Source organism: Coenobita brevimanus, chromosome 46 (assembly GCF_032717465.1).
Source record: "Coenobita brevimanus isolate Jiangsu-jjx chromosome 46, ASM3271746v2, whole genome shotgun sequence".
In the NCBI taxonomy this organism is placed as follows: domain Eukaryota; kingdom Metazoa; phylum Arthropoda; class Malacostraca; order Decapoda; family Coenobitidae; genus Coenobita; species Coenobita brevimanus.
The window spans coordinates 41,849,018-41,873,942 of record NC_136999.1 but is presented as its reverse complement, the minus strand read 5'-3'; positions in this window follow the sequence as shown (position 1 = coordinate 41,873,942).

Below are 24,925 nucleotides of genomic sequence, written 5' to 3'. Positions count from 1 at the left end.
GGATCTGTCCGTTCTCCCCTTTGGGGCTAAGATGTGAATGAATGTGTTTAAATGGATGAGTAAATGGAGAGTGTGTCGTCCTGTCTCGGCTACCTCCCTTTCCTTGGGGGAAGCAGCCTAGGTATATAGATAGATAGATAGATTGATACTGTGACGTGAGCAACTCGCCAAACCTCCTACCGCCTGTCACCCTCCCTCCCACTCACAGTTACCAGACAGGTAGGGCCTGCTGTTCATCAACCACCAATGCTCTGAACAGCGGGTAATGTGGAACTTTCCCTGACTGTACAATTCCCAAAATCTGGAAAAAAAAAAAAGTCCTAACTGTGAGATCTCATTTTCCCTAAGTAAACCTAACAATCTAACCTAAAGAACCAAAAAAGATTCAAGGCAAGGCAAGACAACACGCAGTTTCCACGTCTCGTCTCTCCAAAAGTTGGACATACCCTAAACAACTACTAAATCCTATTAATCAACCCGAAATTACAACCCATAAGCATTGGTAGAAAAAAATAAATACGCAGGTACAGCCCACAGAGACCTGGAAAGGCATAGCTGACTCCATGTTCCCAGCCAGTTAAGGCAAGGACAAGACGTGCTAAGAGAAAAGCAAAATGAGTATATACAGTACATACACCATACACCCATCATCTACGTGTACTGCATCATCTCAGGGGGTCTCCGTGATCTTACACTAGGCATTAAATACTCCTCATCCTCACTGGTCAAAAACTTGTGATCCACTGTACTCACTAAAGCATCTCTTTCAACATATCTTTTGACCTTTTCAGCTGCCCTACTCAAGACGGTGCCTTCAAACACATTTTCCAACTCATCGATAACTCTGATAATCTTGTAAGGACCGTGCCACTTTCTATTTAGCTTTGATGCCATACCAGGCAAGCACCCTTCGATATACCTTCAAACTAATTCACCTGCTACTGGAGAGTCATTCCTACGTCCCTCATTTGCTCTGTTAAGGTATACTGCTGTTATCCAACATTGTGTCTCCTTGAGCATCTGTTTGACATCTATTTTCTCTACACACTCTTCATCAGTAGACAACTGCAAATCTCTTACCTCGCCATTTGGATTACGTCCATAAAAAGCAAAGAAAGGTGATGTGCCTAGGGACGTATGCACTGCTTCTTTCAATGCTTTCTCAGTGTCGTACAGGTGCATGGGCCACATATTCGGGTGTTCTTGGCTCAAGATTGCCAGTACTGTCTTTAAGGTCCTATGCACTCTCTCAATAACTGAATTGCCTCGGGGACGGTAGATTTTTTTTTTTTCCAACTCTGGGCATAGGCTTCACAGCCTGTTCTCAAGGCCCAGTAATCCTCCTACACACCATACACCTCTACATGTCACCATTTCGGCGCTAACACCCACCGTCCATAATGAATACATGCTAGGATTGTCTCATACAGGACTGGTGTATTGGTATTAGCTGGGGTATTTTTACGACATGTCGGAGGGTCTTCTAGTAGGTCAGTAAAGGCTGATTTCATGAAATTCAAATCCTTAAACTGTTCCCTGCCCCAGCGTGGATTTGAATCTGGGTCCGGTAGGACTGCAGGCCGTCTCTCTACCGATTGAGCCACCGCCTCCCCCAAACAGAATCCTTGCATAATCCCGGCTCTCGTACAGAAGTCTCTAAACTCTGCACTAGTAATTTCTTCTCCGTTGTCCATGATAACTACCTGCTGCTTGCCATACCTACAGATGTCCTTAAATTCTTCAGCTAGGGCTTTGGTGGATTTTGTACAAAGGGGATAGATACATAGATACCTAGAATAATGGTCTATCACTGTGAGACAATACCTGTGACCACTCCTACTATTATGGAAATCTATGAGATCTATTGCAACCCTCTGACCATTATCATCTGCAGGTGGCAATTCCTTAAAATGGTGCACAATCTTCCCGTGACCCTTGAACTGCTGACATGACTTGCATGATTTAATGAAATGCTGCACATCGATGAGAAGAGACAGCCAATAGAAAAACTGTCTTGCCTTGGCAACCGTCTTGCGTTCTCCTAGTTGTGAAGGGTTATGAACAACTGAACAAACAATAGCCACTAAAGAATTGGGTACTACCAGGCACAATCTGGACTTTCCCATGTCTTCTTTTCGGACATAGAGAAGCTCCTCGTTCATTTTGAAAACGTAAATGGGACGATTACCAGACAATTTCCTGGGTAACTGACCTCCTTCTCAGTACTGAATTACCTGCCTCTATTTCGGGTCTGCTCTCTGGGCTTCCCATACCTTGTCCACCGTAAGGCCCAACCACCGAAATTCTGCATTAGATTGTGTTATATCTGAGGCCTCCTCGATTGCTCCTACTGGTCTACTCAAAGATCTGGGACATAATGATTCATACCCTTATTATATTTTGTAACAAAATCGTAGTCTCTCATCTCCAACAAATAACGCGACATACGTGAGCATTTAGTCGTTTTCTTAAAGATGGTGGTTAATGGTCTATGGTCAGTAATGATGGAAAAGGGTTTGCACAAAAATAGTGGCTGAAGAATCTACATGCACTCACTACTGCCATGGCTTCCTTGTCGGTTACTGAGTATCTTCTTTTCTGTCGGGGTAAGCTTCTTTGAAAAGTATCCAATAGGTCTCAGATCTTTCTCACCCTCCAGCTGCATAAGAGCTCTGCCAATGTGCGAGTCGCTAGCATCTGTGTGTAACTCGAACGGTTTAGTTTAATCTGCCTTTACTAGCACTGGAGCTGACCTTAACTTTTGTTTAAGAACTGAGAATGCATTCTTACACTCCTCTGACCATTCAAATATTGCGTTCTTCCTAGGCAAATTAGTGAGAGGACTGGCAATGGCAGCAAAGTTAGGAATGTGTTTGCAATAAAAGTTACACATGTCCACAAAACGTCTCACTTCCTTGATCTTCGTTGGTCGTGACATAAGGTATGTTCAATGGCTTCAGGATTCTTACTGTCAAGGTGTATTCCTTTCTCCGACACTACATGACTCAGGAACTTAATTTCTTGCCTTATGAAGGAGCATTTACTAACATTCAGCTTCATTCCAAACTCGGTTAATCTTCCAAGGGTAATCTTCAGTCGGTCTAGCATCTGATCAAAAGAGTCTGCCCAAATCGCAACATCGTCTACGTAGTTACGGCACAACCTTCTCTAACTAAAGGGGCTAACACTTTCTGCATTTTCATAGTGAAAATAGCTGGACTCACAGACAATACGAAAGGTAAGCGCTTGTATCTAAACAAATTAACCCCATCAGAAACAGTTGTCAAGTCTTGAGTGCTCTCGCCCAACCGAACTTGGAGGTAGGTGTCTTTCATATGAAGGGTACAGTAAAACATTTTCCCAGCACTTTCCCTATTAATTCGTGTAATAAGGGTGGGGTTGGATATCTATCTTGACCTATTTATTTAGAGCCCGATAATCAATACACATCCTTTTACTGCCCTCTGGCTTGCTGACTAAGACTATGGGGGCTATTTATGCAGGGGTCGATTCCTCAATCACATCCTTATCAATCATCTCATTGATTATCTCAGAGATTATCTTCCTTACTTGCTCAGGATGCCGATACAAGGCATACACACTGGTTCAGAGTCGATAGTATCAATGTGGGCTTCTGGTACTTTAAGGGTGCCAATTTCCTTCGGACCAAGAATGAACAGTGCATCATTACCCAATATCAGTTCTCTCAATTTGTCCCTCTGTGACTGAGACAAATGTGTACACTTCCAGCCCTCTGAGAATTGAATTAAGCACGACGCATCGGTCACTCTCATCCTATGCCTGATCCATGTGGGGTAACAAAGCATTATCGACCCGAACTACTGGTGCCACAAGGTCACCTTCTGCCTCGACTTCTGGTTGCACTAATTCAGGTGGACTTCTGTCCTGTTCATTGGGTCTAAGATAAGCAATATTCGATTCGTCAGCAACATGGTACATTCCCAACACTTGTCCTGGATTTAACTTCACTGGCTCCTTGGTTACGTTGGTAATGGGTAAATAGCATGTTCCGTTCTCACTAACTTTCACGGAACAATTTGTGCTAATGAAGCTTTACCCCTGGCCTTCTGAAATTTACTAACATGTAAGACATCTCTGGGGTTTCTGTCTTTTAACACAATGGTACTGACAAATGTCAGTGCAGGTATCATAGTCCTACACTTCGCTTGTACTAGCTCTCCTTCTGCCTTTCTTTTATGGTTAGACTGGAACCCTATTCTATTCACTATCTAACAAAGCTTATTTTGGACCTCGTACTGCCGACCACCCCAATGCATCACCTGACCTTTTCCGTCCCAAGTGAAAATCGCCCTACCATTTAAGTCGACACCCATGAGCACTTCTGTTGACAAATAATTGTCTGAGACCATTACAAATTGCTGCACTACACTTGTGCTGGGGGCGATATGCACTGCCGAGGAAACCTGGCCAACAACACTTCACTTATGGTTGGACACTGAGTGCAATGAACGTTGGCACTTGCTAATCTTTAATCCTAATCTATTTGCTGTACTCTCTTTCACCAGTGTTGCTACACTGCTGGTATCTACAAAAGCTGAAACCTGATACTGTCCCAAAATCAAGCGAGTCACTGGAGTGTCTACTTTGCCTCGAAATTTTTGGACTTCCTCCACCCCAGCATCTGAAAGGTTCTGAAGAGTCTTATTCTGTTCTACATCCTGTATGGTACACACAGCATGACCGGCAGCCTGCCTTACCTCAGGGTCCTCTAGTCATTCTCTAGGCGGTTGGGAGTCTGGATGTAATTGAGAATCCTGCTGTGGAAGGGAATTAGCTGTTGCAGGAGGTATACTTGGCACACTTCTCTCTGGTTCTCTACTCATGTTAGGTCTACCAGGGCATCCCTTCTAGAGTTAGCTTTCAAGCAATCAAAACAACTTTCCAGCTCGGGTTTCCCTCGACAACTCGCCCAGTCATGTTTACTGCTATTTGAACACCACCCACAAGGCCACATTGTAGGTCTAGGTTTAAAGGACACCTGACGTACTGGTACTTGAGTCATTGAATGAGCGTTGTCATTAACAACTGGATGCGTGATTCTAGTAGGGGTTGGAACACAACACCAGACTCTTGTTCATCCACAAGTTTTGCCAGTCTATGCCACTGTCTATAACCCCTCTCTCTGTCTGATTCTGAAATAAAGGTCTCTTCCATTCCCAGATCTTTAAACAACTCTAATCGTTCCCTAATTTCCTGGGGTACATTATGTAGCACAGCTTTCTTTGCACATCTGCTCCACATTGGGAGGGTTAATATGGGGGTGTTCTCTACAAATTGCCCTAAAGTTACTCTTGAACTGTCTAACAAACCTCTTAGGTGGATTCTCAAAGTTATACTCCATTTCTGCAAGCTTGTGGAATGCATCAGCTATCCCTGTGGGACCTCTGAACTCTTGTTGCAACAATGTCTTGTTGTTTCTGTAAGTACTACCTGCCTCACATAAGCTAACTCTCTCAGAACATATGTATGCAACTCTATCTCCATACGAGTTAGCGCTACTGCCTTTCTCTGTTCTAAGTTAGCAGTCACTGACTCCACTTGCATTAAAAAGTGATTCACTAGGGTCCTAGTATGTAGACCATACATTTCACTCATCCTTAGAACGTCAACATCCTTGCACTCTAGTACTACTGAATTTCCCTGATAGCTCTTCATACCTCCTACAACCAAGTTTCACTACTGTGGAGTTGACTGCCTAAATGAATTTCCAGACTTTATAGGGGTATACTGTGGTGGGCCTCCAATCTTGGTCGGGGCAAGTCCGGGTGGGCTTAACATCTCCTCCAAAGCTCTAATACGCACAAAACACTCATCAACTGCAGATGGTTCCTGCTTCACACCTAATCCCTCATGCATTTCAGTTTCAAGGTCAAATAATTTTTCCACCTAGGACCTCATCATGAATTATAAGCAATCAACTGCAACACCAAAACAGTCTATCTATCTATCTATAGCCCGACGCCCTAATCTCGCAAAGGGTGGCTGCAAACAAAACGCCTCAAAGTCACTCTGTCACCCACCATTTGACTACCCTCCCTCCAACTCACCTCCCCTCACTCATATACCTCTCAACTCCATCCCTTCACCTCATCCTCGGCCTCTCCCTCCCTCTCCATCCCTCCACCTCACCTACATACACCCTCTTAGCCAGTCTTACATTCTCCATTCTCTCCACATGTCCAAACCACCTCAGTGTATTTCTCCTAATCATCTCAACCACATCCACTTCCACCCCACAACTTTCCTTCACTTCTTCATTCGTCAACCTGTCCCTCCACGTCACTCCACGTGCTCCTCTCAAGTAACTCATTTCCACTGCTCTCACTCTTGACTTGTTCCCCTCTTGCAAGGTCCACGCCTCGCTTCCATACGTCAGGATAGGGATCACAGTACTATCATGCAGTGACTTCTTAACTTCCATTTCACCTCCCTATTTCTCATCACTGCTCTCAGTGAACCAACAACCTTCCTTCCCAGCTGTACCCTTTCATGCACTTCATCCCCCAAAGTTCCATCCTTACTCATCACACTACCCAAGTACTTGAATGCACTCACATTTTCCATATCCTCACCATCCAACCTCACTGTACACTGTGACTTCATTCCTCTCAAACACCATAACTTTACTTTTGTTTACATTAACTTTCAGCTTCCTCCTCTTACACACTGTCCCAAATTCATTCACCAAACCTTGCAACTCCCATTCATCTTCATTCAACAATACTGTATCATCAGCAAACAGCAGCAATGGAATCTTCCAAATCTCACCCTCATTCATCAGAGCCACCCCCACATCCACTGCCCGACCTTGCACCTCCTTTACAACCCCATTCATGTATATATTAAACAGCCATTGAGACATCACACAACCCTGTTTCAGTCCCACATTGAGATCAAAGAACTCACTCAGCTCACCATCCACTCGCACCGTAGCCTTAGCTCCCTCGTACTTACTCTTCACAGCACTCAACAATTTCCCCTCCACTCCATATATTCTTAATACCTTCCATATACCTTGCCTATCTATTCTGTCATAAGCTTTCTCCAAGTCCATGAAGGCAGCCTACACTTTCCTTCCCTTCTCTAGATACTTCTCCACTAAACATCTTAGAACAAATATCTGATCTACACACCCTCTTCCCTTCCTAAATCTCCCTTGTTCTTCTCCAACTAGCTCCTCTGTCATATGTCTAACCCTATCAATGAGTATTCTACCATATATTTTACCAGTCACACTAAGAAGGCAAATACCCCTAGAAGGCAAATACCCCTATGGTTGCCACATACTTCTCTCTCCCCTTTTCCTTTGTATAAAGGAACAATTATACCTGATTTCTAGTCCTCTGGAACCCTTCCCTCTTCCCAAGCCAATCTACACAACTTCCATATCCACTCCACAGCAATCTCGCCCCCATACCTAAGCATTTCACCACACACTCCATCAATTCCTGGGGCCTTTCCCAACTTAATCTTCTTCATCGCTTCAACTACTTCCTCCCTACTGATCTCTTCCTCCCTCCTCTCGTCTTTTCTTCTCCCAGCCATTCCCCAACCACTTATACTCACACTGCTCTCACTCTCTACATTCAACAAATCCTCAATGTGCTCCTTCCATCTCCTCAATTTCTCTCTCTTCTCCACCAACAATCTATTATTCCTATCTTTCACTCTCCTACTATTACCCCTTTCACACTGCTTTACTTTCTTTACCTCCTTCCAAAACAATTTCTTACTCTCCCTCCATTTCACATTCAGATTCCTCCCAAACTCTTCATCCACTTTCTTCTTACTCTCCTTCACCAGACTCTTAACCTCCCTTCTCCTGCTCACATATACCTCTCTCTTCTCTCTCTCATCTTCTCCCCTACCTCTACTCGCTAACCATTCAACATATGCCTTCTTTTGTTCCACAGCTCGTTTCACCTCATCATTCCACCATGCTGTCCCTTGCTCACCCTTGCATCTCCTCCTCACTCCACAAGCCGCCTCACACGCTGCACCTATCTCTTCCATGAATATCTTACATACGTCTTCCACCCCTTCCATCTGCTCTAGCTCATACCTTCCCAATCTTACTTCCACTATGCTCTTATACTCTGTCATTTTCTCACTATCTTGCAATTTCTCCACTCTTCTCACAGGAGCTGTTTCCTACTGTCTTCCCCTTCGTCTCCTCAGCCATTTTCTTTGCAGCTTTACCTTGGCCATCACTAAGTGATGGTCCGAGACTCCATTCCCCCACCCTCTCCACACTCTTGCGTCCAACACTTGTCTTCTCATTCGCTCATCCACACACACGTAGTCTATCATTTCCTTTCGTTCAACAAGTTCATCATCCATCCTCCTCATTACTCTCCATGTATACCGGTGGATCATCTTATGACGAAAGTAGGTGTTGGCTATTGCCAACCCCTTACAAGCACAGACCTCCACTAAAGCACTACCATTCTCAACTACTTCAGCTGGCACACCCCACTGACCAACCACTCCATCCACTCGTACATTCCCAACTTTGCCATTCATGTCTCCAATCAAAATCACTCTCTCGCTCCTCTCAAACTTGTCCATACATGCATCTACTCTCGCCCAAAACTCATCTTTCACTCTTGCCACTCGGTCCTCTGTCGGGGCATACACACATACAATCGCCCACACTTGTATACCTACTTTCATCCTCACCCATACAATCCTTGCACCCACTGTTCCATACTCTCTTATATTCACCTTCCACTTCTTGCTTATCATCAAACATACTCCCTCTCTTGCCCTCTCATTCTCATTGACTCCTGCACATATACCTAAACCATATTCCCATTCTCTCACCCTTTCACCTCTCCATTTGGTTTCAGTCAATCCACATATATCCACTTTTGTATCCTCAAGCACCTGAACAATCTCTCTCTCTTTCACTTCATCATTCACTCCTCTCACATTCTATGTTCCCACCCTAAGAATGTCCTTTGTTCATTCCTTAGTCGTCAATGTATGGTCCGTCCGGGTCCGAGGTGCTTCATTTGCTTTTTTAGTCAGTTCTTTTTACCGGATGGGGCACTAACCCACCACCAACCCTTTTAGTCGCCTCGTACGACAAGCAGGGATACCGGAGGAGAATTCTTGAAACCCCCCTACCCCCAGGGGTTACCAAAATAGCACACACTGCAAATACAGATACCCTATAATTCTACATATAATGCAAACTACGTGTACCTTTGAGAACTGGGAGATGAGCTATACCTTAATTAAATTTAATGACAATCCTCTAGACGACCTCTCAATTATTACTTACCAGTTTAATTACTTTCACATTAATAGGTCATCCCAATGCTGCAACACAACTTGTATGAGTATGCTCTGAGATCCAGACTTTAGCTTGGTCAAAAGGGACAAAAACCAAGTCACAGAAGATGACCACTGCATGCTGGAACGGTTGGGAACTCACACTGACGGAGACTTTCTCCCACTAGTGGCCTCTTCTGTTGCATTTGTTACTTTACGAGTGGCCAAGTTAAGAGCAGTGGTAGCATGCCAAAATGATGGCGTCACACTCCAACTCGGCCAACCCAAGCCCGACCTTTACGATTTCCCAAAATGCTCCTTCACCTTTCCATTCAGTTCCCGCAATGTCCATCTCAGCAGTTACTTCAGCAAGCAAGAGATGAGCCTATGGCATACCTAATGTCTGACATGGCTCGTACCTCTGACTGGGGTAAATATATATATATATATATATATATATATATATATATATATATATATATATATATATATACAGTATATATATATATATATATATATATATATATATATATATATATATATATATATATATATATTATTTTAATGCATCAAAGACTCAGTTTTTGCACCTATCAACCTGACAAAATCTTCCACACGGGACTTACACTGGAAAGATCATGTTACATCTCTTGTAAAATCTGCTTCCAAGAGACTAGGTGTGCTAAGCCGACTCCGTATCTTCTTTACCTCTGCACAGTTGTTGACTTTATACACGGGCTTTATTCGCCCCTGAGTAGAGTACAACTCTCATGTGTGGGGAGGCTCCCCACATACAGCTCTTCTCAATAGGGTGGAGTTAAAGGCTTTTCGTTTCATTAACTCTCCTCCTCTTACTGGCTCCCTTCAACCTGTCTCTTCGTCACACTGTTGCATCTTCATCTCCTTTCTGTCGCTACTTCAATGGTCACTGCTCCTCTGAACTGTCTGCTAGCATCCCTCCACCTCTATGATGGGCGTGTCGTACCCTTCTAACAACAAACTCTCATCTCTTTTCTGTCCAGCTCTCTAATGCAAGAGTTAACCATTACTCCCAGTCTTTCGTTTGTGCAACAAGTCAACTCTGGAACTGTCTCCCTTTATCTGTATTTCCTACTTCCTATGATCTCCAGTCTTTCAAACACAATGTGTCCAGGCATCTCAAAATGAATGGATCTTGAATTTGGCTCTCTTTTGTATTGTTATTTATTTTTTGTTTTTCTTGGACGGAACAGTTTACGGGCCTTTGGCGTTTGGTTTCTTCTTCCTTGAAAAAAAAAAAAAAAAAAAAAAAATTGCGAATGCCCATGGAATGAATGAAAGTTATGAAACTGAGTACTTTGCTGACTGCTACTGACCACAAAACACATCATTGGAACATCTGTAGGGGACTGAACGTGATCTGCTTGCATCTATGATCTCAGCAAGCTTAAACAAAGCACATGTGTTTTCTTTGTTTATGGAACGGCCGAGCAGACGCTAAGCATTACACACAAAAGGAATGACCGATGCTACCAAAAGATATGGCTGGAAGGTTCAGCTGTCTTGACAAACCTTTTGTTGACCCTGAAAAGGCATTCATGCCTCCACTTCATTTGAAACATTGTTTGGTGAATAACTTTGTGAAGGCCATGATCAAGATGGTGTTAGCGTCCATTACTTGTGTGTGTGTGTGGGGGGGGGTGTATCTGAATGTCTTTCGTTCCAGTACATTTTTTATTGTTCAGCTACCATCATGAAGAAAGAATATATTACAGAAATTGTGAAAACATGGCGCTCGCTCGTTTGTCACACTTTCATAAAGTGAACTTAACTGGTAAATAAGGAACTGGATGTTTATTGAATAACCTATGTATGGTATTTATAGATCTGGAAAAATTACATTACAAGTATTGTTGTGAAACAGTAATAATCAGTTCCATACATCACGTACTTTGAAAGGTAAAAGGTCCTGAGGCTAGGTCACTGTAGTCAAGATTTTTAATATATGGGTTACTGATCTCCATCTCTCGTGACACTAGATATACTGCACTTCATCTCACAGGTATTCTGGTTGAATGTGAACAACAAATAATTTTCACCCCATCCTGCCTTTTAGACTACTATACTGTTACCTCCAAAAGTTCCATTCCCCTTCTTGCCTTTCTGTAACTTATGACACTATTAGTTAGGGTAATTAAAACTAACTGTTGATTAAAACTGTTGAACAAACTGGACAAACTGTGGTGACTGTATGGAATTTCACCTAAACTACTGAAGAATTATGAGTTACTGAACTGAAGGTGAAGGAGCGGAAATTTTGAAGGTAATAATACCAAAGGATTATTTTCTCATTTGTATGGGCTTATACTAATATGCTGAAACACTAACCTCCCTGAGTACTTGGCCTAACATGCCAGACCAGGTGCCATCCTTCGACCGCGAGCCAAACTCTCTGTCATCTGGCCTCACATATGAGTACCTGAAGTTATTTTGTTGTTAACGGAATATCTCTTTAATTTACTATATACAATAAATCTAAAGATGTTTCGTATGTATTAGGGAAGGGAAAAGTAATTCCATTAAGTTTCTATGAAAGTAGCAAGTCTTGTTTAAGAGTACTAATGTTTGGATGCCACCATACCAAGGCCGGAATCAGGTTTATTCTGATCCTAATTGTCTGATTATGTACGTTAGGAGTAATGCTGGAATAAGAACACCTCGTACCACTGGGTCACATTCTGACCATAATGCTTCTCGCTGTTACGTGCATCATGTCTAACAATGAAAATGGGTTGGTCAGAATGTGACGCAGTGAAACCAGGTGTTCTTGTTCCAGTGTTATTCCTAACGTACATAATTGGACAATTCACGTCAGAGTAAATGTGGTTCCAGCCTTGGTGTGGCAGCGCCCTTTGAGTTACTGGTTCCATGTCTATAGTAGAGTGGGACAGGGATCTGTGATATCGCCATGGCTGTTTAGTATGGTATAGTGAAGGTTATCAGTCTAAGGAAATGTGCATCCAAAGTGTTAAAAACTAAACAAACTCACCCTTATTTTCCTTAGGAGATACTGAACACAGGTAATGGTGAGAATGATGTGGTCACATGTGATCAGTGTGTTAAATCGACACCAGAGGACCTTCATTTCACAAAGGCGCATGCAGAAGAGAGAGAGAGAGAGAGAGAGAGAGAGAGAGAGAGAGGGGGGGGGAGGGGCAGGTTCAGGAGTTGCTTAACACAAGTAATCAGGAGCCCTTGGTCATCCATCTACTGATCGTGTACAATAAGGATGACTGGCACTATCAAGGATGCATTAAACTTCTGCTTTATGATCTGGCTACTTAGAGACGGTGCCTGAGGTGTATCGGTTTTCAATCATTGACTTTCAATGAGGAGGATTACAAATGAAAGTTAAAAACCCTATCGGCAGAATGTCTTCCTTTTAGGAAAAGCACATGACCCTCTCGCCGTGTTGCATTCCAAGGATTATTTCCTATATGTCGTCAAAGTGAAGGTGTGGCTCGTATATCTGGAGAAAATTGTAGTCTACACGTCACATTGTCAAAAGATTCGAGATGCTCAAAGTGATGATAATAGTAGAAATATTTTTATTTTTACTTTTATGACGGACTTATCATGAGGATGACCCATTACCTCGAATTCCCAAACTGTTTTCTCTCCCAGCCAGTGTTCGATCTCATGTTTTTATTTATTTATTTATTTATTTATTGTCAACCTTCCACTGCCCCATCATATGATCAGAATAGGCTAAAAGGTCAGACTTTAGATAACTATTTAAAAAATTCTGTGTAGTTCATTCATTATATTTTTCATCATATTCATGTACGGCAATGTTATATTTGTAAAGGGTATGGTTCCGAGTGCAAAAGAATAACAATATGTGAATGACACAATTTACGGCAGAACTGTAAATCCTGCATACATTAATGGAAGTGTAGCTATATCCGTAAATGTTTCCTACTTTCAGGAGACAAAAGATCGGAAGCACAGATAAATGCATTCCTATACTCTCTAGATTGCCTTGAATCAGGGTGACGCTTTTTTTAGTTTTTTCTTGCTGCAACCTCAAAATTTTATACAAGTAAGGAAAGTCTTGTGATGCTGAACAGGCTTCTTAAGGGTAGATCTAACCCTTGTAGTTTAAAACGTCTATCCCACGCTTAATAAAATCGTCAGTAGAGGACAAAAGTACATAAAGAACTAGAAAGCATTCAGAGCGCGCATACCTCCTCCAATGGCATTGTAGGATCCGGATCCGCCCCAAAATGTACTAAATACTTTCTTTGTCCAAGGTCCTCTCGTCCCCAAATTTCACTGAAATTCATCAAGTACTTTTGCAATTATTGTGTGGCCAAACAAACAAAAAAAATCCTGGATCCGGATGATGATCCGGTTCACCATCAAAATCTAATGAATTGTTCCTTGGGCCATACCGTACCCCACAAAAAAATAAAAAATCAGCAAAATACGTTCGTACTTTTTGAGTGATCCTGCTAACAAACAAACAGATAAATAAACCAACGCAGGCAAAAACATAACCTCCTTGGCGGAGGTAGTAACTTTATTCCTGGACTCAGTGGGTTAAACTAGACTACCAGTGTGACCTACGTGAAATTAATCCTTTTCGCGATGAAGTCCATAGCATTATGCATGGGTCCCGTAAAGGTGAGCCGCTTACCCCCCGGAGCTGTGGGGTCGTCCACCATCGCTGCTACTTGTGTTGGAAATTCTTCTTGTGTTATCACCAAATGAGGCCGATGAGAGAACCTAGGATGGAATGGTACCTTTAGCTTTCCCAGTTTGATTTTAGTACTTCATGGTATAATAGAATCAAAATATAGTGAACATATTCTTATTCATCTTTTACATTAACTTGGACCAGATCATCGACACTTTTTAGCTTAGTCCACGTAATCCATTGGCAATGTAAGACCACATTATGACTGCATCCTTTTTGTGGCACTTCTTCGTGACTAGTCCCATACTTAAATGCTAACATCTTGGTACAACTCGGCAGTCAAGATGGAGAGATGGCAATTTTTGGCCAAGTTAGAGAGAATTCAGTATACTCAACACACCTGTATGAGGAAAGAATAGGATGTGGACTGTGCCTATAAGCTTGGGTATGGTCTCCTTTAACAATCTTAGACTGAATGAATCCCAGTCACTAACTATTTACACACAATCCATCTACCGCTACACTAATTGTTTCACGCTTCACAAAGTCCAGTGACCTCGAAGGACACGAAAAGAAAATGTCGAAGTTATGTGGATTGAAGTTTAAGACACTTTTCCAGAGACAATGAACAAACGAAGCCTCTGAAAAAAGTGCATATCTTATGCTGATAATTCCAAAGACATAATCTGCACATTAGAAACCGTCCTCACTTTATAAGCACTTAACGTTTAGCTCATAGGCACTACATCTTAAAAGAGGACATTGTAAAGTACAGGGTCCCCAAAGAAATGTTTGCTAAACTTCAGGAAGATATTTAAGGGGTGAGTTTGAGTCAAAAATGCTATCAACGTGGGTCCACTTTGCGACCATAATGGAGCTTTTTTTTTTTTTTTTTCTGAGGAAGGAGAAGTCAACGGCTAGAAGCCCAGAAAAGTGTTTCCTTTAAGAAAGAGTAAAAGAGAGCTAAATCCGACATCCGTTCATTTCAAGATCCTTGGACATACGTTTAAAAGACTGGAGGTCATAGGCAGACATGTACAGTACAGAGTTGACCTGCTGCATACATGAAAGACTGGGAGTATTGGTTAGCTTGTGCATAAGAAAACTGGACGGAAAAGGGGTGAGTTTCCTGCTAGATATGTGCTACAGACCCTTCGTAGTGGTGGAGAGATGCAAGCAGAAAGTCCAGAGGAGCTGTGACCACTGAAATAACGATAGAAATGAGATAAAGATGCAACAGTGCAGCAAAAAGTCAGAAGCTGAAAGGAGTCAGTAAGAGAACGAGAGTTAATGATATGAAAATTCTTTGACTGATAATCTTATGGGTTAATAATCTTAGAGACCATTCCACCGATATGGTCATCAATAATAATTGTACCCTCATATCGGCTGAGAATTCAGTCCGTATTGATATATAGCATTTTCCACTCAAAATTATCCCTAGAAGAAAATGAAATATGACAGACATTTCCTAGGACACTCTGTATACTGTGTACTGCAGAAGGTCATGCTTTTTTTTTTCTTTTTTAACCTAATGTGACTTACCCTGCCCAAACTTAACAGATTAACCTAACTGACTAATAAGCTAACCTAACCTAGTTCTAAGAAAACAAGCCAAGCCTAACGTAGTCTTTCCTGGATAAGAAAAGGTGCAACAATGGTACACAAAATGGAAATCAGCAACAGTATAGATGAAAGTGTCCTAGTATTATCCTCTCTGTTTCAGAATTGTATTTTATCCTGTGCTCTGGAATTCGAGGGTGGTACACGGCCTTATCTATATACTACTAAAATGCCCATTCTGTTTATCTCTTTGTTTGTACCCTCTAATTAACCAAAACGGTTCATTACAGCGCAATAATTTTTAAATCAATGTACCTAGGATTTGCTAACTTTAAGAATGCGTATAAATAAAACGGGTGCAATGGGCCTCCAGTTACCCAAAATGTTAAGTAATACACGTCTGTATGTCATATTACGCGGTAAATGCGGCAGGGTATATCTGTGGAGTTTCATGTCTCTCCACAGAGAGAGAGAGAAAGAGAGAGAGAGAGAGAGAGAGAGAGAGAGTTTGTCAACCAGTCTGTCTGTCTCTATGGAAATCAAAGGGGATGCATATAGAACACTTTTAACGGCTCTGACAGGTATAACTTCTTACAATGAATTTAGACTTTTTAAACATGTACATTACGTAAGCTCAAGTGGCTCCTTTGATGGCCAAGATTATAGTCAGTCGGAAATACTCAAGTCAGTGTGGTGGAAAGATGGCAGCCAAAAACCGTTGAATTTCTTCTCCAGTCATATTATTAGCAACAGAGGGTCTGATGGGTAGGTAAACTGATTGGTGGGATGAGTGGGCAGTGTTGGTGGGTGGGTGGGTAGTGAGAAAATACGTCCATGGTAGAAATAGGTCCCTGGAGAATATAACCCTGTGGAAATGGGCCTAAGGATAAAATTGGAACCCGAGGGTCTTCCCTTGCAAGGAGTGGCCATCCAGGGTCCCACGTAATGCACGATCATAGAGTTTTACCCAGGCAACGCCGGGTACCTCTTCCATTTTTTTTATATCAATGTGGATATTACCCAGTGTCTTACAAGAGGAAAATTCTTGTCGTATAAATGACTGCAACCTAACCGTATATCAGTTAAAGCCTAATCGTTTATCATTTAATCTTAATCGTACTGCAACTGAAGCTTACATGATTAAGATCAAATGATTTTCAGTTAAGTTGAAACTTAATCGTATATCAGCTGAAACCTAATCACACATCAGTTGAAGCCTACCCGTAAATCAGTTGATGCATAGTTGTATACCAGTTTAAGCCTAATAATATACGTTTAATGTCTAATAGTAAATAAGCCGTTGCCTAATCGTATATCAGTTGAACTGTATATCACTTTATGCCAAATCGTATATCAGTTGATGCCCCATTATACATCAGTTGATGCTGAGTGGTATATAATTTGTTGATGCCTAATCGCATATCAATTGTAGTCTAATCGTATATCAGTTGAGGCCTAATCGTATATAACTTGAGCCTTAATCGAATCATTTGAGGCATAATTTCACATTTATTGACTCGTCATCGTATATTACCTGAGATTTAATCGTATATCACTGAAGTCTAATCGCATATCAATTGAAGGCTAATCGTATATGAATATGCTTTAAGAGGTAAGGAGCCGAATCACAGCTGTGTTCACGATCTGGTGCCGAATCACAGCTGTGTTCGCGATCTGGTCCATGCTCATCTGTTTCTATTGTCCGCAAGAAATATTAGTTTGGTCATGGGGAGAGGATGGAGAATGAGAGACTGACCATGGAACGGGTGACCAAAAATGAGACTGGGGGATGGAATGGAGATACATATGAGAGAGGGGGAAGTTGGACGGAGGGAAGGTAAATGACAATGAACTGGGTGTGTAAAGGGCGATTTGTTTGTTGCCAACAGTCTTTGGATTAAGGCGTCTGGCAATAGATAGACGGGGAGTATAATGTTTTGTAAAGATAAACTCGTTTCTCTGTGTAACTACTTGATTGTATAAGTAAATTATTACTCAAGAGTAATAAGTTAACTATTTATTTGTGCAGGTAAAATTTAACTGGTAAAGTAGAGTTTTGTAAGTAAAGTATTTCTTCATATGGGTTGAATATTACATTGGATAGGTAAATATTCTCTTTCTACAGGTATACATCATTTACTTGACAAACCTGGAGATAAATCACTTACTTCATAAACTTTGAAGGGAAGAGATGGGTGGTGGGGGCAAGAACCAGGCCCCTGTCAGCAGTCCAGGTGGCCACTCTTTGTGGCAGAGTAGACGAATCACTGTACGGCAACGACGAGTACAGTTTCACTCTGAAAACATCAACAAAAGTAACGCCTTAAAAAATGTATAACTAACACTAGCAACAGCAGCAAAAAATAGCAGCAAAGGCGACAGTAATGATTATGTTGATAATGATGATACACATTGGTTTCTTATTCAGCTTCTTCACTCTTAGTTATTCTCTTAGAGTAGGCTACTCCCTTCTCTCTTTAACCACGACACACTTATCGGTTTTACCACGCATAGAAAAATTATATGAACAAGAACCCTCAGTATAATTCACTCCCTACTCTAATGTCAACAGTATTTCCAAACATATTTTTCTTAATGTATTCAGTCAGGATCTTTGACCATTCTTACCAGTCTCACAATATCACGTGTACTTGTGTAGTTCTTTGTGCTTAAAATATTATAACAATTAATCCTAATAAACGGCCTTCAGTGAATGTTCGTTGTCCGTCTTGCCTTCCACTTCAGAACAGCTTATTACATTATTTTCACAGGGCCATTGTCCACTCCCTCATTTAAGTCCACTATCACAAAACCCTGTAACTTTTGGATGATCATTCCGCCTAGTTGATCCCCAAACCTGTCCTTCTTTTCACCTACAGTAGAACCCGATGTACCTGCAGTGATCAATACCACTTTCATCGAATTAAGATTGAACTTGACGTGATATACATCTTGATTATTTTTATGCTTTAGCAGTCTTCCATTACTCATTATTATTCATCATTCTTTCATAAAGCAACTCCCTCATTCCACAAACACATGCATGTAACATACACACTTCACACCTTCCCGCTATATATGATGAAATCACGATAGGTGAAGCTTTTTTAGTGTTCCTATGATTATTACGCAATTACTGCATGATTATAGTAGTTACTTCCTGACAGTCAGGAAGACTTCCATCCCCACCCATGAAGTGTCTTCATGGGGTCGTTTTTAACCCTTCATTAGTCCGGTGGGGTTTTTGAACACGGTTGGTTAGGTGGGGTGTTACAAAAACCCCAATTTAAAAAAATACGTGTAATGTTACCAGCATGTTAACCTACGGTGTCCCGTCGACGTTCTTCCACGTCCTCACGTTTTGTCACTGCCAATCCCGTCGACGTACTTTAATGTCCTGCAATTGCAAGGTTCATAATTTCCACAATTTTCAAAATTCGCGCGAGATTTTCGATTCGCCCACCTACCCAAGCCTCCCCTACCTGCTGCCAGGCAAGCAGAATCCCAGACCCCGCGTGACCCGCGCTCGCCCTTGTCTCAGTCACTCACCTGTTAGCAGTGACCCAGGTCAGACATGGCGTGTAAAGGTCTCTCAGACGACGAAATACAATCTGCCCTGGATGCCTTCACTGGAGATAGTGATTCTCCACTTGATGATGATGTGGTGGATCGAGATTACGTGCAGCCTGAAGAGGAAATAACAAGCAGTGATGAGGAGGTCCCTTCGCCCCGGAAAAAGCGGTATGTCACCTATCGTAAGGCAAGGGAAGGCCAGCCTGCACCCGAACCACCTGCACGGACTTCTCTCCATCCCCTAGAGAGAGATTCTGATGAGGACGAGGACGAGGATGAGGACGGCGGCTTAGGACGTGATGTTGCCTCGTGGTTGGGGAAGGAAAAAATCTCACCCCGAGGATCAGAAGGTGGGGCGAGAAGGCAAATAAGGTATGGTTCTAGTGTTTTGTCTGGGGAAGGCGAAAGTGGTGTGGTGGGAGTGCGGGGTGAAAGGGAAAGTGGTGTGGCGGGAGCGCGGGGTGAAAGGGAAAGTTGTGTGGCAGGAGTGCGGGGTGAAAGGGAAAGTGGTGTGAGGGAGGCAGCATGAGCACGTGGTGCACGTAGGCCTAGGGGAGAGGAGGTGGAGCCACTCACCAGCATGTCTTTCGCCACACAATATTCCCAAACTTCCTCCCCACAGCCCCAGGATGTGGGGAAAGGAAGGAAAGGGAAGGGAAAGGGTAAAGGAAAAGGGAGAGGGAAGAGAAGTGCGAGTGATGAAAGGCGCCGCTCTCCACCTCCCCAACCTCCCCCACCACCACCAATGTTGCGTTGTGCCTTCAGCCCTGTTTCAGAGAGTACCATAACTTCCTACACTATTGAAACTGTGTAGGATGGCGATATGACGCTCAATATAATGGTAAGGCCAGTCAGTATTTTCTAAGTCTCATATAAAGTTGAAATGGGTGTAATGTTTGCAGGAAAGTAATGTATAAGTTGAGAAATAGTGTAAGTTGAAAGAAGTGATATCAAAACTATACCCATTGTGTAAATCTGCGAAAATATGACGCTAAGTATAACTCTCTCGTCAGTAAATATGTGATAGCAAGAATATAAAGTGGAAACGGGTGTAATGTTAGCAGGAAAGTAACGTATAAGTTGAAAAATAGTGTAAGTTGTAACAATTGATGTCACGAGTACACCCACTGTGTAAATCTGCGAAAATATTACACTCAGTAGAACATTCTGGTCTGTAAATATGTGATAGGAATTATATAAAGTGGAAAAGGGTGTAATGTTAGTAGGAAAGTAATTTATAAGTTGAATACTAGTGTAAGATGAAACAAATGATATCGCGATAACACTCACTGTGTAAATATGCGATAATATGACGCTCAGTAGAATAGTAAGGTCTCCAATTATGTGATAGCAATTATATCAAATGGAAACATGTGTAATGTTAGTGGAGAAATATTATATAAGTACAAAAATAGGTTGTAAGTTGAAATAATACTCATAGCGACTTCACCCTCTGTGTTATTATGCGCTATTATTACGCTAAATATTTACGTAAGGCCTGAAACTATCTCAAAACAGTTCTCTAAAGTGGAAAAGTGTATGTTATTAGGAAAGTATTATGTAAGTTGAAAAAACACAATACGAGTTGAAACAACAGTCACAGCGAGTTCGCTCACTACGTAAATAAGCGCTAACATTACACTAAATGTTATCGAAAGGCCTGTGAATACGTTAAAACAGTTCAGTAAAATGTAAAATGGTATAATGTTATTGGAGATGTATTATGTAGGTAGAAAAAATGATATGTATCATGATTCAGCAATGTTAACGATTCATTGTGAACAGTTTGGCCGATTTCGCTTGGTTCGCCCGATGGTACAATGCTTCTTTCAGCTCTATTTTTGTATAAAATCCAATTTACTCTTGTATCACATGTTTTTATGTTTGTAATAAATACATATCTACTTACTTTCATTGGTTTCCCAGACTTATAATACCATAGAAAACGTGAGAGCCTCAGACCACCTACAGAGAACACGGTACCAGGTGTGACGAAGGTATACCTGTTTAGGCCACTTATGGACCCCGGTGAACACTTTCTTAGTGATTGACCATTGTTTCTGACCAAAAGTGAAAGTTTTAGCAAAAAAAAAATGGGTCCAAAAATGGTCGGGATTTGGGGGTACCAGTGGTGAAAAAGTGGTCGGGACGGGGCGGGTTAAATGTATTTATACTACCACTTCGGCATATCTCTCCAATCACTAATGAACAGATTGAATGCCTTGTAGCTGGTGTTTATTAATTTAAAACAATAAAATTCAGTAAATTATAAAAATGGTAAAAAAGAAAATAACATACGTATTCAAAACACTTTTATTAGGTAAACAGCCACAGGATAATACATTTTATGTTGCTTTTTATTTTTTTTATCAGTATTATGATAATCAATATGGGAAAGTAAAATGCAATCCAATCTGTTTCACATTATGACCTAAATAACAAATATAACTAAACATATATGTCAGTGTAATGATAATTAACATAAATTTGTTACGTAAACATATGATGTATACTTTATCTAAAGCACATCAGTACAGTAACAGAGAAATGTATCACTTATCAAGAAGAGCCACAGAATGTTCCAACAAAAATGAAATGCAGGAAAAATCTATGTCAGTTCATTACAAAGCCATGGATGAGACATTGGTTTTGCCGAACATCCTCACCATTTCCGATCACTCTGATTCACCACCTGATAGTGTAACTTGGCACTCAGTACAACTCAAAATCACCTTGCTGTGATCACTGCAAACATGTTTACCAAAAGTGCTACACACTGTTTTCACCTTTCGGTCCTGTGACCTGGCACAAAATGCACATCGCTTTGTCCTCTGTGATGACTGTGGCTGGGAGGTTGTTGAACATCTGACAGCTGTGGGCAAAAGTTTTCTAATTCCTGCTCTGAGATCTCTTTGGAGATGCATGGTCTGCAGTCTCCTCTTTAGACTGTCCTCAATAAGCACGAGACATACTTCCTGGTGAATTAGCGGCGCCTCAGCTTATTCTGTGGGTTGTGAGCATATAGGGCATGCGAATTTACTGTGGCGATGTTGAGGAGAGCGAAGAACATAGTTAGGGGCCAACGACGGCTGTTTTTGGAGGTGTCATACTTCCCCACCATCATGTCGACCACATCAACCCCTCCTTTGATTGAACTGTAGAAAGTGATGATTTCATGCTTCATATAATCACCAGTTCATGGGTCTATTTTGCCATTTTTGTGCATGCTGCTCACGAGTACAACATTTTTCTTCTTGTTCTTACTCTTACTTTTTGGTATGTATGAGACTAAATCCAAAAATACCATCACAAGAAGGTTTACCCTTTGTCACGAAGAACTGCTGGGGAATCTCACGTCTGTTCTTTTGGAGTGTCCCCACGGAAGTCAATTTGTGGTTGTGAAGTAGTGATACGACTAGTGGAAAGGTAGTATACCACCTGTCACATGTTACATTTCTGCCAGGTCCTGAAATCTCAGAGATGAGGCTTGTGACCACGGTGTGAGGTGAACTGTATTTCTTGTCAGTCTTGTATGGCCCATCTGGCTGTATTCCAGCATATATCTCCATGTTAGATACATAGAAAGTTTTTGCATCAGACAGTGCATGTATTTTGATGCCAAACTTGGCTGGTTTGCTGGGGATATATTGCTTGAAGGAACAATGGCCCCTAAAGGCTACAAGCATTTCATCTATTGTCACAGTTTCTGATGGAGTATAGTTCGTTTTACAATTTTCTACAAATATCTCATATATTTGTCTGATTGGGGCAAGCTTATCCACCTTCTCTCTTGCCTCGCTTGTTGCTCTGCTGTCAAATCTTAGACAACACAAAAGAAAGAGAGAGCGATTCAGTGACATAGCCTGAATATCTCTATTCCAGTACCATCAAATTTCCATATATCAGCAAGGTGTAGCCTGTTGGCGTGATAAGTACCAGCTAACATAAGTAGGCCAAGAAATGCTTTCATTTCAATTATATCAGTGTCTCGTGTTCTGTAGGGCTCAGCATACTTCACTTTCATCTCATTGATTGTCAAATTTGTATACTCAACCAATAAATTAATTATTTCTAGAGTGATGAAGAGTGCCAAGAGGTCTGTAAGTGAATGGGAATTTAGGGCTGGTCCTTTTGGCCCTGCTCTAAATTTGATAACATTGTGAGCACGGGTACGACTTACTAAATTAGGAGCATTCTTCTTCCACCATGTTGTTTTGTATATCCTAATCCATCCTTCACCTTTTTTTTTTTTTGGGGGGGGGGGCTCCTCTGGTAGATCATCTGGCTCTGATTCATAATAGTTGGAGTCAGGAACATGTTTATCCTCTTCTGCGACATCATCTTCACCTTCAGTGTCGGTGGCAGGAACATACTCATCCCCTTCTACAACTTCTTCATCTTCTGATCTGCTTACAACCGCCTCCTCCAACATCTTTTGAATCCTTAGCCTCTCGGCTTCATCCATCTTGTACCTGAAAAGATGGATAATTTTTATCAATTAGAAAGTTTCTATAAAACAGTTATAAGAAATTATGCATTATCGTCTTAGCTAAACTCATAATTATATGACTGAATGAGTAATAAAATACACTGAGAGCAGCATTTCATTGTAAACATATATTAAAGAGAGGACTGATATATATTCTCCATAACAAATCTACATAAATTCATTTCCCATTGAAAATAAATACATTTCATAAATCGTGAAAATATACCTTGGTTAGTCTGGTGGGGTGACTGGACACCCCAGGGGGGAAGAAAGTGTGTGTGCCTCTCACTACAGCACAGGCAGGACCGCGCAACTCCACGTGCTCCTTCCCCTCACTGAATCAGGCGAGTACTGGAACGGAGAGAAAATTTAATCAAGTTGCCACCTAGGAAATATGAGCTTTATAAAAATTTGAGGGTGCCAAAACACCCCACAGAAGTAACGTAGGGTTAAGGAAATCCCCTTGGCGTAGACATTAGCCACCAGTCCAAGAAATTTCTGTGTGATAGCAAGCTGTCCTTTGTTGCATTTTTGGAGCACTTTGGTGCTCAAAACACAGGCTTGCCATAGCAAGCTGTTCTGAGTGTTTGTAATGCACCATGAACTGGTAAGTTGTTGGCATGCATTGTTTTGGTGCTTAATACACATCACACACAGATAGCCAGCTCTATTGGCTCAGTTACGAATGGTGGCTAATTGGCCGCCCATTCCCCTCTCTCTGTCTAACGCACACGCTCTTTGTTGCCACTACAATTCTGGTAACTCGTAAAGCTTTTTCTCTGTGCGTATTATTAGAATTTCCCCCACTGCGTTCGCCACTGATTGTTCATACACTGCATTTCGCTCGCAATTATTCCTGAAATACCTATCTATTCCACTTTATACTGGCAATGTCAGACTTCCATCGTTTCACCCTTTAGTCAGTACAATAAGTAAGTCGTCATAAACTGTAAAAAAAATAAATAAATAAATAAAGCCAAATTAAAAATAGGTATGAAGCTCGGAAGTTGGATGTCCTGAGCCGGCAGTGGATGGATGTCCTGAGCCGGCAGGGAACCAGTAGATTTACGGTGCAGCAGCCATCATTAGAGAGAGGAATATCAAGATAGCGGCACGGCTGTTGGCTGCCACGGTGACGACACGCCTGGTGACGCTGGGCAGCGGACATTTGTTGAAGAAGGGGTGACACTGTTTAACCCTCTTAAAAAAAAAAAAAATAAAAAAAAAAAAAATCAAAGTGACTAGTGTTTAATGAATTTTTGCTTGTAAAGTTTTTTGGCGCATCCACAGGCGTGTGCAAAATT